Source organism: Phyllobates terribilis, unplaced genomic scaffold (genome assembly GCF_046119375.1).
Source record: "Phyllobates terribilis strain yellow unplaced genomic scaffold, ASM4611937v1 Scaffold_2__4_contigs__length_985480577, whole genome shotgun sequence".
Classification (NCBI taxonomy): Eukaryota; Metazoa; Chordata; class Amphibia; order Anura; family Dendrobatidae; genus Phyllobates; species Phyllobates terribilis.
In genome coordinates, this window is record NW_027362762.1 from 135,075,272 (window position 1) to 135,088,950 (window position 13,679).

The 13,679-nt window shown below is 40.8% G+C and overlaps 1 protein-coding gene across 7 annotated transcripts in view; it reads right to left on the minus strand.

Moving 5' to 3' along the window:
* Positions 1-13,679, minus strand: part of FNDC3A (fibronectin type III domain containing 3A) — a 313,016-nt gene that overhangs the window by 80,119 nt on the left and 219,218 nt on the right. The gene's annotated exons all lie outside the window — the stretch shown is intronic.

Genomic DNA, 13,679 nt, shown 5'->3' on the forward strand with positions numbered 1-13,679 from the left:
GCGTAATTGAAGCGCTTTGCACATACGATTTCGCATGCGGGTTATCAAGCGCTTTTCCAGGCGATTTTAGCATCACTTGGAAAGTGCTTGACAACTTGGTCACACTATATAAATCCATGCAACCGGCATGGATTTATATAGTGTGACCAAAAGAATGGTAAAAAATAAATAAATATTATACTTACCTTCTGATGCCCCCCGGCGTCCTTAGCGATCCGTCCTCTCTCGCCGGCAGCTCGCGGTAGACTAAAGGACCTGCCATGACGTCATTTAGTCATGTGACAGGTCACGCAACCGCCGACGTCAGCGGTCGTGTGACCAGTCACATGACTAAATGATGTCATGGCAGGTCCTTTTAGACCATCGCGAGCTGCCGCCGAGCCAGGACGGATCGCTAAGGACGCCGGGGGCCATCAGAAGGTAAGTATTAGATTTATTTTTTATTTTATTCTTTTTTTTACAGGTGCTATGGTACCCGGGTCCAGAGGAGAGTCTCCTCTTCTCCAAACCCGGGTACCATCCGCACATTGAAACGTATGTTATCCGCATGTACAGATGCAGTGATGCGGATGTCACGCAGTCCAATGCAAGTCAATGGTAGCGAAAACGCAGCGATTCCGCAAAATAACTGGTAGTGCTGTGGATTTTTCCGCAATGATAATCCAGAGCAGAAATTTGCGCAGCATGTGCACAGCACATGCGGATTATCATTGGGGAACATGGCAGGCCTTCTACCAAGCGTTTTTTAAGCGTTTCTGCAGCGGAATTGCCTCTGCAGAAAGGCTTAAAAAATGCATAGTGGGCACACAGCCTTACTGTCAAGTAAACAAAAACTAAGCAATCCGATCCCAAAAAAATGAATAAAACTTCCTGTTTCATAGTAAGTCAAACCTTCTAGTAAACAGAAGAGTAAAAAGGGGCAGATATATCATTTTGCAGATTCAAAAGCAACAGATTGTGCAAAGCCTCACCTCCCTGCCAGTGGGCAAAGTCTCACCTCCCTGCCAGTGGGCAAAGTCTCACCTCCCTGCCAGTGGGCAAAGTCTCACCTCCCTGCCAGTGGGCAAAGTCTCACCTCCCTGCCAGTGGGCAAAGTCTCACCTCCCTGCCAGTGGGCAAAGTCTCACCTCCCTGCCCGTTCTCTGTATTCTGACCTCCAGCAGTGACATAAAATCTGACTGCTGCCGTCTGTGACTGGATGCGAAATTAGATACAAATCCGCTCAGATATTAATGTAAAATGAGGACAAACTGACAGCAAAATCTGAACGTGAGAGTCGGTAGGGAAATTCACCAACATTTAACTACTTTGCATCTTAAGGCCTCATTCACACGTCCATGTCGCATCATTGCAGAGATAATTATAAATAAAAGGGGACATTACCAGTGTGAGACATGTAATGACCGACAGACTGCTCTCCTGATCTACATGTCTAACACTGGTAACGCCTCCTTTTATTTACAGTAATCTCTGGAGGCAGATTCTCAGGGAGATCTGTGTCCGCCCATAGAAACTAACAGCTCATTTACATATTAAAAATAACAGATTTCTCAGATTCCATATAGCAAGGTATCATTCTATTCAGCTTCCTATGACCTGCCAGTTAGAACCGTGATGCACAGACCGGCCACGTGGCTCCTGACACAAACGTGGTAGCCTCATGGGCATATGCAAGGCTGTCAAGATGGTATCAGACCCACGGGCCAGTCTGTGCACCACGGTCAGTACTCAGACTGTGAGCCACAGGTGAGTGAATGCGGCATAAATCTGCCGGTGACCATGTGCAGTCATCTTACACTGCTCAACCACAATTATTCTTACCATGAGGCCACAATCACACGTTCAGTATTTGGTCAGTATTTTACATCAGTATTTGTAAGACAATCAGGAGAGGAACAATCAGAGAAAAGTATAATAGAAACACGTCACCACTTCTGTATTTATCACCCACTCTTGGTTTTGGCTTAGAAATACTGATGTAAAATACTGACGAAATACTGAACATGTGAACCTGGCCTTATAGTCTATGGTGCTATACACGTCTGTTTTTCATGGTCCGTGTAGCCATGCAAAACTCACAGAGACATGTCCATGTTTTCTGGCAGTACGGATGAAGAAAGGCAATACAAGTCTGTGTGTCAGTGAAAAACACGTACAACACACGGATGGCATCAGTGTACAATCAGTGTGATGTACGTATTTAACACTGCAAAGTATAGGTAAAGCTTTGTCATTTATTTATCCACCCATGAAAAAAACACTGACGACACTAAGGGTAAAAACAGACACACTGATGCAAAACACTGATGACACCGGTACCATTTTTTTCGCTGACATGTTTAAATACGGACGTATGAATGAGGACTAAGACGAAATCCACAGCGAAAATCCTCAAAAAAAAATGTTAATGAATCTTATCCCCTTTCCTCATACTATATTTTGCTGTAGATCTTGAAAGCAGAGCAGATATTCTTAGCATTTCCATCTTGCGTGAGCTCACCCTTAGGCCACGTTCACACATTCAGTATTTGGTCTTTGGTTTAACAAATACTGATGTAAAATACTGACCAAATACTGATTGTGTGAACGTGGTCTTATAGGCATATACAGTGAGGTCTCTGTCAAATCTCCATCAAGTTGTTACATCAGGGATGTCAAACTCAAACACACAGAGAGCCAGAATGAAAAACTTGGTCAAAGTCGCAAGCCAACAAGTATACAGTAAAATGGGCCTCACATAGTCCTCCATAGAGAATAATGGGCCCCACATAGTCCTCCATAGAGAATAATGGGCCCCACATAGTCCTCCATAGAGAATAATGGGCCCCACATAGTCCTCCATAGAGAATAATGGGCCCCACATAGTCCTCCATAGAGAATAATGGGCCCCACATAGTCCTCCATAAAGAATAATTGGCTCCACATAGTCCTCCATAGAGAATAATGGGCTCCACATAGTCCTCCATACAGAACAATGGGCCCCACATAGTCCTCCATACAGAACAATGGGCCCCACATAGTCCTCTATTGAGAATAATGGGCTCCACATAGTCCTCCATACAGAATAATGGGCCCCACATAGTCCTCCATAGAGAATAATGGGCCCCACATAGTCCTCCATACAAAATAATGGTGGCACACAGGGGTGGTGGTTCTGGCCTTGGATGGTGGATTTGGCCCACGGGCCAGAGTTTGACATGTATGTGTTAAATAGTTCCTGGATCCATGTACTGGATAATCAGCTGTATTTGCACACATTGAGTGCTTGGTCTAAACTATGGTACCTGTAGACTTTAAATTACAGTATGCAAATGAGCTGGCCACAATTTTTTGTTTATGGATTTGTATGGAAGGTGTTAAAAAAAAGAAAAGAAAAAAAACAACAAAAAAAAAAAACACGCTACAGTAACTTATTTACAGAGAAAACTATTTTTTTTTTTTCACCACAACATGTACCATCCATCACTGTTGTATCTCATTTTTGCTATTGATTTCCAAGGGGAAAAAGGCATATAAAAGTTCTGTGGAAAAGCTCTGTAATGTTCACTGAACCTATGGCAGACATCCGGATACTTTAGCAGTTTGGCCTCTTTTGTATCTTTTTCCAATAGTTCTGCAGCCTCTCCTGCCACACAAGTGGTGAGTCTGAATGTACCAGTGTGATTTCTGACAGCCCTTACTGTCAAGGAGGCAGCCACAATGAAAACACCTAAAAGACACGAGGGGCTGGAAAACAATTCTAACCCTTTACCCAGACCCACAAATACAGAATTCTAAGTTACAACCTCTAAGGGCCTCATTATAGGGAACAAAACCAGAGATTTCCGATCATATTTTAGCCGTTCTTCAAAATATAATGGACATTTTCATCAGGACAATCTTCCAAAAGGAGTGAAAAAGAAAAGAAAACAGAGGTTCCTCCACCAAACGTCCATATCCTACTGATGTGTACTTCCTTAACCCCTTAAAGGTAATGGGTCACTTTTTTTTTTAAATAGTATATTTGATAATGTTCTATTAAGTCAGTTTAAAAATGAAAGCAATTAATTTCTTATCTTTTAATTAATTTTTACACAGCACTGGGGGCTGTGTGCAGTGTACAGCAGGAGAGGGAGCCAGGCGCCATGTCTTCTGAGCCTAGTGCTATGTGATGAGCTCCATCCTCTAACCTCTCGCCGGCCCTCGCTGCTCCTGGCTAAGTCTTTGTTAGTCACTGTGCACACCACTTGTAGCCCACACTTTTGCTAAACAGAAGAAGAGGGGAGGAGAGACCTAAGAAGCTATTGCCCACCTTAGCAGATACCGTAATGCTACGTGGCATTACTATAGCTTTTTTTTTTTTTTTTTCTGGTGGGTGGGGGCTGTGCAACTGCTCCCCCGAGGGTCTACAATTGGAAATTGTACTTTACATTTTACATATTTTCTAACTTTGAAAAAAATAATTGCTTGGACATAAAAAAAAATATATATTTTAATTTTCAGACTTTTTTTGTGACATTTATTTTGGGCTTTTAAGACCAAACATTTTTTTATGTTTTCATTGTCACATTACAAGAGCCATATCATTTTTCTTTTTTCGTCAGCGTAGCTGTGTAAAGACTTGTTTTTTTTTCGGAATTAGTTGTATTGGTTAATGGTAGGCTTTAGGGGTACAGATCACATATTGACACATTTTTATTAACTCTTTATAGGCTGTAAAAAATTAAACACCAGTTCAGTTATTTTACTCTAGGGGTCAGCACGATGTTGCCATATTGTGAAAGTTGTACATTTTACAATTTTCAAAGAAAGCAGCTGGGCAAGGGCTTATTTTTTGAGTGATAACGTGTAGTTTTCTGTGTTTTTTTTTTCTTTTAACGTTTTAAAACTGTTCACCATTTAGTTTAATGGACTTAACTTTATTCTGCAGGTTGAAATGATGTCCTAATTTATACAATGTTTTTCTGCTTTACTACTGTCAGATAGAATTTATTTTTTAAAACTTTTTTGGGGGGGCTTTAGCTATATTTCATGACTCTTCATTTTTTGTGTAAATCAAGTTTATTATAAGTTGGATATTGCACAACAAAAAAAAAATCACAAATTTTACTTACTGAAATAAATGCCAATTATGATGAAACAACAATTAACAGTGTAAATGAGATATCTTTATATGCATTGATAACAACTGTGGTATATAATATAATCGGAATATACAAATAATACAATAAAAACAAATGAGAGATGTGAATAGATAAAGAGGGGTAAGTTAGGTAAGAGGGGAAAGCAGAAAGAAGAGCAAAGGGAGGGAAGGGCAAAGGGAGGGAAGGGCAAAGGGAGGGAAGGGCAAAGGGAGGGAAGGGCAAAGGGAGGGAAGGGCAAAGGGAGGGAAGGGCAAAGGGAGGGAAGGGCAAAGGGTTAGATCTTAGATTTCTCCTCCGGACAGGCTTGTTCCACCAACCAGCAGGTGAATAGAGTCGTTGATCAAAACCATGTTCCTCCGATAAGTCTCAGTAATACAGGAATAAGATAATAGACAATCTACTTTAAGGTGCAAATTGATGCCCAGACAGCCAGGAATCCAGGTCTGGCATTTCCCTGAACGCGATCCAAAGAGCCCAGGTGTTATAAATCTTATCAGGATCTCCGGTAACTTGACCTATCAATTGCTCCGTTCTGTAAATGTTATTGAGTTCCGATACAAATTCAGGACGTGATGGTGATTTATCTTATTTCATATACCGGGGAATGAAGTTCCTAGCGGTCGTAAGAAAGTGTCAAAGGAGGCCCTTCTTGAATTTGGAGATCGAGATGTCACTTAGAGATAATAGACCTAATTCCATTGAGGGTTGAACCTCATGTAAAGAGAGTTTGTTACATAATTCAAAAATTGTCACCCCACAGTTTCTTGATAAGTGGGAAAGCCCACCATATATGTGTGAATGAGCCTTTTTCCTTCTAAGCATCTCCAGCAGGTGTCTGGAGTAGTTGGGAACATTGAGTGTATGGTAGATGAGCATCTGTACCATCTTGATAAGACCTAGTGACTCCTCTCCTGTGATACCGAGCACAATGAAGACCTGGATGTAAATAGAAGAAATTTCTGATCGCTCTTCGGGCGTTAAGGGTCTTCCCATTTCATTCTTCCACTTTGAGAAGAACAGAGGGAAATTATGTGGGGTTGTTTGCCCCTCTTCGTAAAGTTTATATAATAGAGAATCGGTGTGGTCTGGAGGGTTTTTTGACAAACATAGTGTTTTGAAAGGAGTAAGTGGCCTAAAAATGTTGGTTTGCTTAGCTGTTGCATTAATATAGCTTTTAAGTTGTTCAAAAAAGTACCAGGAATCCGCAGGAGGTTTTAGACCACAAAAAATTTCTTGTAGTGATCTCATTCCAGCTTGGTTTATGTAATCATATAAAATAGGCTGTGCATTTTTATGTTTATTTAAGAAGTGTGTTCTGTTACAACCCAGCATTTCCTGCAGGCATTCATAAATTGGGGTTAGTGGCGCGGATGAGGATGACATATGAAGGGCCCTATTCCCATAAAATGAGATTTTTAGTTAGGAAGGGGAGGGATTGGTCCTTTCCTTCCCCTGCTCTTGTAGACCATAGGACCGCCCGTGGGTTCCTCTTTTTTTTATCTTTGCATAAAAATAGTTGCGTGAGTGTTTATTTTTTGGGGGGACAAGCTGTAGTTTTTACTTGTGCCATTTTTTGTTGCAAGCACCTTGTTTTATTTTATTTTTTTGTGAGGCTGAATGAGCAAAATTCAGTAATTCTGGTAATGTTTAAATTTTTTGTTTCTCACAGTATGCACTATACAGGATAAAGAGTTTTAGAGTATGAGTCAGTATGATTACATTATATATTATTATATTAATATCATTTACATTGTAATACTTTTATACAAAATAAAATTCACTTTTTAACAAAAATCTCTATTTTTGTATCATGTCCTGGGAGCTGTCACTTTCAGTTGTTCATTTATAGAGCTGTATTTTGGCTTTACTTTTTTGCGTGACAAGCTTTAGTATTTATGAATACTTTTGTGGTATACGGTATACACAACTTTTTGATCACTTTTTTTTTCAAGACAGGATGAACACAAACAGCAATTCTGGTTTGGCAGCCCTGTAGGCCATCGGCACCTTGATCAAGCTGTGAGAGTACTGATGGGCTGAGAGAGGGAGTGCTTTCCCTCTTTGAAACTCATTTGTCGATTGTCACTATTGACAGCGGCATATGAGGGGTTAAACTGCTAGTATCATTGAGAAGGTTGATCCTAGAGGTTACAGTAGGAGCCTGGCTTTGTAGATCCTTTTGGTTCCTGCAGCTGGAGATCACAGTTCAGCTTCCCTTATTGTACACGTAGGAGAGTATAAAAGGAAGGATAACACTGTCCAAACTGGTTTAAAGATGGAAACAGAAAAACAAATTTTGGTCAAGTTAAATCAAAAACGCTGAAACTTGCTAATTGGCTCCAATTTTCAAAATACAAGGGTCGTTATGTATGACAGCCTTCAATACAACTCAGAAGATTCCCTATCGTCACTATTACATCTTCTCAGAGTGACCAATAGAAATCTGCCATCTCAGCCCCAATGGTGCAATCCTAATTAAAATGGCATCACTTTGCTTTATAAATACTGTCTGCATCAGTCACACGGCATTATTTGTTAGCATTTTGACTTATTTTTATCAGAATAAATTCATTAAAAATTGTCTGAAACCAAAAAGCGAATCTCTTACTAAATGTCTGTTTAATTCAAGCCAACCACTTCTCTAATCTAGAGAAACAGGAGGAAGGGTTAGTGAACTTTTCAAGTATACCGTACTGCAATTAAAAATTCTCTACTGCTCCCTCGCTAATTTTTCTGTGTTTCTTTTTTTTAATCTCTTTATTTATTAAATCACAAAAGAAATAGAGAGAATGCACTGAATGTGCCACAATCGTTGGCAACAAGTATAATAAAACTGCATACCTTATGGCAATCTTTAAGAATGTTGAGTATTTCAACATAGAGATCATTATTAATCCCATAATCTTAGCAACAATTATGGAACTGTTTTTTTTATACTTCCGATGATGTTAGAGTTTCCAGTCATGCACTGGCAATTCTCAAACGGGACGTCATCAGGTGCTAGGGCTGAGGTCACTGCCCCAGCTGCTGTCATAACCCTGAAACGAAGAGTCTTCAATGACTTCTATTTCAGGGGCTGGGCTTGTTCCTGCTCTTCTGGAGCACGTGCCAGTTGTCCATTCCGACGCATGTTCAGTATACAATCTCTATTCTATATTCCTTTGTAAGCGCAGTGACAGTGCACTCCCTCGCCGAGTCAAGAGAAGTGAAGAGCCGCCAAGAGAGCGCACTGTCAGTGCACAATGTAAAAAGGAAATGCGACAGAGCACTACAGACAGACATATGCAAGTTATTGGTGGCCACCTATTATTGCAGCTCTCACTATTCTATTTTACATTGTGAAATTCAGGCAGTTATAACAACAACAACCATCGACTATATTGGAGAGGAGTTACGGGTCTCTTCCTCTCTAGATTGGGGGAAAAGAGCACCCATGTTCTCTAAATAAATGGGAATCCTGGTAGTGGAACCAGAATCTTAAGATATTTATGACATATACTCTTTATATGCCATAAACCTCTCAAAAGGTAATACCCCTTTAAGTTTTATTGCAGCCCAAATATTTAAATATGACAATGAGTTCCTTGGACATAGAAAAGGTTGTGCACCCTTGGTACAGAGGAATAACATACAGGATGAATGCCAATAATCAAGAGGGAGGCTGAAGGGAAGAAACAAGAGGTGGAACTACATGCAATAAGCACACCCTGTATAAGAGATGTGCGGTGTTACAATCTGCTTGTGGTGATGTTATAGAAGAAAAAAAAACAAAAACAGATAGCTTCTTTAAAGCAGGATTCAACTGCATACAGCGGACAAAGGAGGTGGCATCTGAATTTGTCAGCAGGTTTTTGCTACTTCATCTGAGAGCAGCCTGATGTAGGCAAAGAGAAGCTGAATCCAACCATGTATCACTTAGATTACTGGGTGCAGCCATTCTGACACAATCAGAGCTTTTAGATTTAGCAATGAAGCAGAGCTGAGAAAGCTAACCCCGCCCACCACAGGTTCTCAGTGTACATAGTGAGCTGCCTATCACAGGAGGGGGCGTGTCAGACCAGGGCTCAGTGACCAGCTAGTCACAGCAATGATAAGCTCCTGGTGCTAACAAGCAAACAAAACCTCAGAGCTTGATAAATCTGTGTTTTAACCCCTAGAGCATGCTGCCTTCAGATTACATAACAAAAATCAGCCGACAGATTCCCTTTAAGTAAGTAAATTCACAACGTGCCTGGCTGAAGTACAGTATTAGCTGAATGATGTTCAGTATGATCACTACCGGTCAGGAAAACAATTCTATACAAGTAAAGGCAAACTGTACTACTCGACATAAATGCCCCTGAGTTAATGAGGATTTTGCTTTATTCAAACTTAATGGATATGTGTGTTTTTCCCAATAAATTATGCAGCCTGTATTGGGACTAAGGTAAGTGGGTAAGTGTGTTATGTCTGGCAAGAACAACAAGGAGCAGTAAATCCGGTCATGTATAAAAGCACATTGCTCATTCTAATAATATAAGTATCAAACCTGTGAAAACAACATGAAGTTCAGAATCGCATCCTCCGTGAGGTTTATACGCTAGTGCTCGGACGACATGTATTTTCCTCTCCTTCCTTTATTTAGCTGAGCATTTTGGCACCCTCTGCCCAGCAAGAGGAGATACTAATCCATGCGGATGTACGGGTCGTGAATGGTTCTATACTTAGTATCAGGCTAATGTGAACAGCGATGAATCACTCGCTGCTATTCCCTGAGAGGCAACAGTGCTGGCTTTTTACAGCAGCACATTAGATGAACTGTCTCTCTAGCAGAACACCCACACTTTGACATCACATTGGCAACGATGTTCATCACTGACGCAGGCAGTGACAGGATCAAACACAAAGACCACAGCCCGCTGAAACAATAGAGATCGCTGCGGACGCTGACACATAACCAATCAACACCACCACACTGCACTGGATCAATAGTCTCGCCGGCCAGGAATAGTCCCAGTACTTTTCCTTTTTACATGGGGTGCTCGTTTAAGGTCTATTTTAGGATGTGGAGATCCTAATGCAGACAGTGAAAGGATCAGACTAAAATGACTTATTGTACATCCTATCAGACAGTAGCACAGGCTGCTCGCTATTATACATGACTGTTGTCTAAACTTCAATCCTGCAGGACAAAAATATTGATGGGTTAATTGACTTTCCATTTGAACTCCACTGGAGGCAAAACGGATCTGAACTAGTATAAGGTTCTGCATATTAAAGTGAACCAGTCTGGACGATTTTACTACTGAAACTAGTGGCATAACTGTATAGGTCCAAGCACTACAAAAAAAATTATACCTGTCTTGTAGTAATCCTATGTCCCACTGCTGAGAAAACAAGCTTTGAAACCATATGCAAATAAGCCTGGAAGTGCATTGGGGGCGTGTAGATGCACTCTAAGTAAATAGACACGCCCCCAAATGCACTGTATATGTGATTTCAAAGCTTGTTTTCTCAGCGCTGGGACATCGGACTATTACAAGACAGGCATCATTTTAATTGTTGCCGAGACCTATACAGCCATACCAGCAGCTTGAGTGGTAAAATCATCCAGATTCCCATTAAATAGTGCAGACCAAAACTGGAGTTTTAGCCTATAGTAATGAACTAGAAAAGTTATTTCATCTTTTAACCTACTCTAGAAAAATGAAACCTTGACACTAATGAATTGCTATTGGAAAACACTGTTAAAGTAACCAAAAAATGATCAGGGCCGCTGATCTACCGACAGCAAGTGTGAAGGGAGACCCGGCGAGCGGCGCAGCCGGTCGGGATACTTCTGCTGCAAGCAGCCTGTCGTCTCCCAGCGGCTCAAGTACCCGCACAGGCAGCGCCGCTCCCCGGTCCTCACTAATACGGCCGCAACCAATCAGCGATATTGGCGCAAAATTTAAACACCGCTTTGCTGATTGGTCGCAGCCGCATACATATTCTAGAATACCCGATGCGTTAGAATCGGGCCACCATCTAGTACTTTATAATAATGGTAAATTTAGGTTGATATGTTTTGCGTTTATTTATAAAAATATCAGAAATTTGACAAAAATGTTTTAAAAATTGCAATTTTCAAACTTTGAATGATTATCCCTTTAATGCCAACAGTCATAGCACACAAAAACATTAATAACTAACATTTCCCTCATGTCTGCTTTACATCAGCACCATTTGTAAAGTCTTGTTTTATTTTGTTAACATTTTAGAAAGTTTAAAATGTAGCAGTAATTATTCATTTTTCCAAGCAAATTTACAAAATTTATTTTTATAGGGAGCAGTTCAGTTTTGAAGTGACTTTGGGGGTATTATATGTTGGAAACCACCCAAAAGTCATACCATTTTAAAAACCGCACCCCTCAACGTATTTAAAATTGCTTTCAGGTAGTTCATTAACCCTTCTGGTTCTTTTCAGGAAGTAATGGAAAGTGGCATGACAAGAATGAAAAGGTTTATTTTTACCACCTAAATTTTGACAACTTCTGATCAGGCCGCTATAGCCGGCAGACTCTGAGGCCGTTATTTGGCTGTTACCTGTCATGGCAAACATCAGGACCACACAATCAAGATCTCAGGGTTCCGAAAGAGGCAGCCCCCACACTCTTAACTATTTAGATTGTATAGTCACTATTGACAGCACAATCTAAGGGGTTAAACGTGCATGGTCGGTGCCAACACTGATCGTGGCTGATGCAGCAAGTTGTCAGCTATAATGTACAGGTGACAGATACAGGATTGTCACCTGTCGGGGAACGCTAGTCTATTATATCGCAGGTCAGTAAAAAGACGTCTATTGGTCACTAGAGGTTTAAGCAGGTCCCCCAGATCACACACTAAAATATTAATTTTCCAGGGAATATTTCTAATTTTTTCCATTTTGTTATAGCATATAGACAAGATTAACATTTTCCTTTCCTCTTTACCAGTAAAAGACAAACAGAAACCATGTGAGGACATGTTCTGTGTCTCTATGACCGTAGCTTCTGATGTGCTCCTTCTCTTGTCCAGTTATACATCTAGGCCTAGACCACGTTTACATGAAAACTACATTTCCAATATACTCTCTGATCGCTCGCATTAGCCAAAATATAAGGCAGCATAGTGGTGACAGATGCACTCTTCCTTACTGATATTGTACTGCTTTTTATTGCATGAGGTTTTCTTGGCTAATCAGAAGGATGAGTAAAGTCAGAACTCTGATAGTCCTATAGTCTGGGAGTCCAGACCACAGTTCTGTTCTCTATTCCTTAAAATCCAAGTCCACACGCTGTATGTTGGGGAATGGGGGCAAGGTGAAAAAGTCAGTGACACAATATCATCATTATCTAAAACCCACAACATCCATAAGAAGACTTAATGTGCTTAAAGGAGTTTTCGGTTATTATTGTATTTTTTTAATGCCCATTGGTTTGCGCTCCTTGAGAGTAATAATCTCTGCAGTCACTCACCCGCCCCTGGTCCAGTGATGCCTCTCTGCAGCATCTCCGGTCTTTATTGACAATATGCAGCAGAGCTGCAGAGCCCGGTGATTGTTCCGTTTATCCGAAGGCGGAGACCGTGACGCCAGTACTGATTGGGCGCCAGGCATCACGTGTCATTCCACCGCATCACGGCCCCTGGACCGCGAGTGCTGAGACCGCTGGAACGGAGCCAGCACCGGAGGAGAGTATAGGTTTTTTATTTTATCGAGGTCGAACATTTAGTTTAAAGAAGCGGTTGTCCTAGTAGTAGACAACACCTTTTAGGGTAAGACAAATCTTTCAGTCTGGTTTTGGGTGCAGTAAATTCTGGATTTTTATATCTTTTCACCATTCCTTTATCTCTTTTCTATCAGTAATAATCTCCTGCCTATGGGTAAAATGCTTCCCATCATAAGAGATCCACTATACATCATAGATCCTGTATAAATAGCTGTAACCATGTAGTTAGATCACTCGTTAGACAGGAGAATGGTATTAAACGATTTCATTATAAATATTTAAAAAGGAAAACCATATGACCTGAAATTATTTACAGAGTGAAACTTTTTTTTATTCACAATAAATCCATTTTTAATCCAAAGTATAGTTTTTCTTTAACTGAGCTTTAACCTATACCTAAAAACTCTTAAAGGGAATCTGTCAGCAGGTTTTTGTTACCTGAGAGCAGAATAATGTAGGAAAAGAAACCCTGATTCCAAAGATATATCACCTAGATTACTGGGTGCAGCAGTTCTATCAGAGCCTTTCAATTTAGAAGGTAGCAGAGCTGAGAAAGCTAACCCCGCCTACACCACCGCTAACCCCGCCCACACCAGGCTCTGTATGTACATTGTGGTCTATAGACAGCGAGCTGCTTATCAGCAGAGTCGGACTAGCATGCACACTGCTGTAGTCCAAACCATGATAATGACCATGTGATAAAACCTTCAGTGCAAGAAAACAACAGCACACAGCCTGACATGTGACACAGTTGAATTCAGTGTTTTAACCCCTGCCTCATGCCGTCCTCCGATTACATAGCAAAAACCTCCTGACAGATTTGCGT